This window comes from Capra hircus, chromosome 16, assembly GCF_001704415.2.
Source record: "Capra hircus breed San Clemente chromosome 16, ASM170441v1, whole genome shotgun sequence".
NCBI classification, from domain to species: Eukaryota; Metazoa; Chordata; class Mammalia; order Artiodactyla; family Bovidae; genus Capra; species Capra hircus.
This window is the reverse complement of record NC_030823.1, coordinates 48488896-48493416: the sequence shown is the minus strand read 5'-3', so window position 1 is coordinate 48493416 and position 4521 is coordinate 48488896. Positions and strand designations below refer to the sequence as shown.

Sequence of the window (4521 nt, the reverse complement as noted above, 5' to 3'; positions counted from 1 at the left end):
TCCATGGCTGAGGAGGACACCACGGTTTGGATTCACTACGCTTCATGTACCCACTACTGGTGATTTTAACATTCTTCAGTCATTTCAACTTAAGAAAGATGCTGTCAAATCAGTCAATCGTATAGGAAATCAGTCCTGAATATTCATTGGAAGGACTGATGCTGAAGCTGAAGCGCCAATACTTTGGACACTTGATGCAAAGAACTGACTCATTGGAAAAGACCCTGATGCTGGGAAGGATTAAAGGCAGGAGAAAGGGACGACAAAGGATAAGATGGTTGGATGGCATCACCGACTCAATGGACATGAGTTTGAGCAAGCTCCAGGAGTTGGTGATAGACAGGGAGGCATGCTGTGCTGCAGTCCATGAAGTCACAAAGGGTTGGACACGACTGAGTGACTGAACTGAACTGAACTGAACTGAAGCTTCTGTGGCTGGTCTCCCATTTTCAGGAATCTGTCTTGGGTGATAAAACTGGAAAACAAGTCAAGGAGGTGGTTAACACAAATACCTGTGGGGTGGGTACCTCTGGTCTGGTTGAAGGGGATGCAGTTAGGGGAAGGGGCTATACAGAGAACTTTGAAGAAAAATTATCACAAGCTCATGCTTCACCCAGGAGCTGGGGCCGGTGCTCATGTCATATACTCCAGGCGTGCACATGCAGTCTTACACACTCACCCATCTGTGTGATCATTTCAAAACGGAAAAAACTTTAAAATGAACATAAAGCTTTTTAAACATATGTTCTCAGTAGTGATTTTTAAATAACAGATTTATTGAGATACAATTAACAAAGCACAACAGTCTCCATTTTTAAGTGGGCTGTCTGGGATATCCCTGGCGGTCCAGTAGCTAAGACTCTGCTCTCCCAACACAGAGGACCCGGATTTGACCCCTAGATCCTGCATGCTGCAACGAAGACTTTGCATGCTGCAAGTAAATATCCTGCACACTGCAATGAAGATCCTATGTGCTGCAGCTAAGACCTGGTGCAGCCAATAAAATCAAAAAGACAAGGAAGACTTTAGTAAATAAACAAAGTGGGCGTCTGTTTCCAGAACATTTTCATCTTCCCAGGAGGAAACCCTGTGCCAAGGAAGCAGTCACCTGCCACGTCCTCTCCCCTACCCTGGCAACCACTTGTTTCTTTTCTGTCTCTGTGGATTTGCCCATCCTGGTAGGGGCATTCTACATAGGTAGAATGGAATGGTACGTGACCTGCTCTGACTGACTTCATTCACCAACTTCGTGCACACTGTGGTCCATTATCAGGGCTTCGTTCCTTGCTGTGACTGACACTTCTCCACTGTACGGAGCGACCACATCTCATCTCCCCATCATGGGTGCCTGTCGCGGTCCTCGCTCATTTCAACGTGATGACCCTGCAGCGAAACTCATCCTAGGCTCTGAGAGACCCCCAGAGCCCCCAGCTTCTGCTGGAGTCTGAGCAAATCCTTCAGGAAGCCTTAACAGTCTTTCAACTTAGAACCTGCATTTCAAAAACAAAGGCTTGAAATGCCATCTGTGGCATTGAATCCGTGCTCACCGTTTAGAACCAGTTGTGCTGATGCAGGGAGAGACCTTTCTGATGTCCTGGGCGGAGCAGAGAAAGAGAGCAGCCAGGATGCCAGCGCTGCTTTTCTTATTTTGCAAAAAGCACACACACACAAAAGGAGAGTCACTAACCGCTGATTTGATTGGGAAGGCAGCCTTCAGCGAATGACATCATTGGGAGAACATAAATCTTGGTTTGTATGATTTATTTATGTTAAGAAATCCACATATGATGCTGAGTTTTCAATGGCTTTGTTTAAGTGATAGTTTTTCCTTTTTAGTGAAAGTTGGAGCGATGATAAACAGCTCCAGCTGTAAAAATTAAAGGCGGAGGTGAAGCCAAGGTGATTATTACACAAAAAAATCTGAGTTGGGGGGGCATTTGGGCCTTCTCTCCTCTAAAATGAAAATTACCCTCTGCCACCATGTGCCATGAACAATTACCTGCTGTTTATTAATTAACCTCTTTTAAAAGCACCACATTTCTACTTGAAACTGTTATTTCTCTAATGTGAAAACTGGCTTATTCGTGTTTATTAGAACAACCCTATCCCATGTGGTCCAGGCTCAGTGCACACTTAACTGACACATATATTTTTTCAAATGACACATTTCATGATTGGGAATTTCTTCCCAGAAGCCCAGATTCTAAGCCTGACTTACTTGAAATGTTGGCTCCAAACCAGGCCCCCAAAGCCACTGGTCTGTGCCCTAGAATGGCCCTGGGATGCCCACACTGAGAGGGGTCCTGACTCTCCAGCAACAGCTAGACTCTGAGGAAATACAAAGCCTGGTGGCCAAGTCTTTCTGGACACAGGCAAATAAACATCTCAGTCATCATCAGGATCCCCCTTTGGAGCTCACAATTCTGGCAGGGCATGAAACCAGGAAAGGTCCCAGATGGAGACCCCCCCACTGCAGACATCCTTTGAGGGTCGCCCGGAGCAGGGCTCTGTGTCAGCCAGGTGACTCCCACTGTGCCTCCCAGGAAAGTTCTCGCTCCTCTGAGCACCAGTGTCTCCTTACTGTGGTCCCACGGTGTGAGATTAGGGCCATATGCACTGGGGTGGAGCCCAAGGGTGGGAGTGACTGGGGCAGCAGCCAGCACCCTGCCTGGCTCTGGAGCCCCAGTACCCCCGGGGCTCCATACTCCAGGCCAGGGAACTGAGGGACAGACCACATGTGTCCTGAGGATGCTCTTTCTGCCAGTGTCCACTGTCCCCAGCACAAGGCTGACCCCACCCACTCACTCACCCCTGAGCAGGTGGTCTTCCCTTTTTCAAATCGTGCATTGCACATCAGGGCATCTGGGTGGTTTGCTCATTGCTGCACCCCTGTCACTTGGCACAGGCTGCTGGATGCAGGGTGGGGAAAGGCAGAGGACAGGACGCTCAGGACAGGGCTGTGGCCACGGGGCCACAGCCAGGAAGGTCACCTGGACCTCCCCTCCCCCATTTCTAGGGCTGAGATCAGCTTCGGGGATCCCAGGGTCACTTTCAACTCATTCAGACCTCTTCATTCATTCATTCTTTCGTTCACTGAGCTCCAAGCACAGTCCCAGGCACTGGGACTCTGGGGGAGCAGGGGGAGGGCAAAGTAAGATGCTCTGGAAGCTGCAAGTGTGCGGGAACAAACAGCCTTCACTTCAGCTCTCACCGTGTGACTGTAAGTTCAGGAGCCCCAGCATTACCACGGCTTCTGATTGAATGAATAAATAAAAAGTCTGCACATGGTCTGAGAGCCTTGGCCTCTCAGCAGGCACAAGGTGCCTGTGAGAGGCGCTGAAGGCAGGGTGGGCCTGACTCTGGGAACCCATGAAGAGCTGCAGGGGGAAGGGAACCCACAGCTCCCAGGAGCCCTGTCCTTCATCCTGGTCCAACTGGCCCTCTGTGTCCCGCAAGGGAGCAAGGAACAGCCCTCCATGAATCCAGGTCAGAGCCCGAGGGACAGGCTTTGGTTCTGGGAGAGGAGGGGTCAGAGGGTGCAGGGAACCCTGCTGCTAGCCGTCCCAGCTCCAAAACACCTGAGCTCCCAGGAGGCGCCAGGCAGCACACTTGCCTGCAGCTATGCCCAACACCCATTTTTTCGCCTCCATATTATACTGTGGGAAACTGGGATGTCCAGGAAGCTGGCGGGGGGCTGCCCCAGAGCCCCAGGTAGAATGGGGAAGCCTCTGGCTCTAAGCTAAGCTCCTCTGATCTGCTCCCCTCCCCCCCCACACCTCCCCCCTACTCCCCCCCCCCTCCCCGACAGCTGCCTGCTTGTCCTGGAAGGGAAGCAGGGGGCGTCATGTGTGAGTGGCAGGGGCAGTGCTCAGGCAGTCCCTCTGCTGCCCCCTACCCGGCAGGACATTCATAATAACTTCACTGATACCATGGTGGGGGTTGGGGACTCCCGTGAGTGAGGGGCTGCTACCCTAGTCCCTCAGTCCTCAGTGAGGTCCCCTGACCTGCCATTCTGGCCACCACTGGTCCTTCCTTCACCAGGGAACCTCCTGCAGATGTTCGAGGGCAGAGGGGGAGGGAGCCCCACTGCCTGGGAGGTGGAGAAGTCCTGGCAGGGGCAGCGGAGCCAAGAGCTGCGAGTGCCTGCTCCCTCCCTGCAGCCCCAGGGTTGTGGGCTCTTGGTGCCTGAGGCAGAAGCAGGCGGCTCTGCCCCAGGGGACAGGAATCCTCGACCGATTCCATCAGCTTCGGGTCAGGCAGCACGAGGGGTAATTTTTTCGCCTGCCTGGGGCGGTCCTGGACTCTTCTGTTTTCTTGCTTGTTCAAGAGAGCTTCCTGCAATGACTGGTTTAGTAGCAGGTAAAAGGGACCTGGGGAGAGTGTGTCCATTTGGTCCCCCCTGGCCACCCGATTACCCACTGCTTACCCTCCAATGGTCTTGTCCAGAAGCAGTGAGCAGCCAGGACATTTTGAGCAGGCCATGCCCCTCCCCTGAATGAAGGCATTTAGTCCTTTAATTCT

General features: G+C 52.1%; 1 long non-coding RNA gene across 1 annotated transcript; it reads right to left on the bottom strand.

Annotated features, from left to right (window-relative positions):
• Window positions 756-3781, bottom strand: LOC106502978. Its single transcript, XR_001296653.2, has 2 exons — window positions 2810-3781; window positions 756-1867 (listed from the first exon to the last, which is right to left on the bottom strand). It is a non-coding gene; the product is annotated as an uncharacterized LOC106502978 (long non-coding RNA).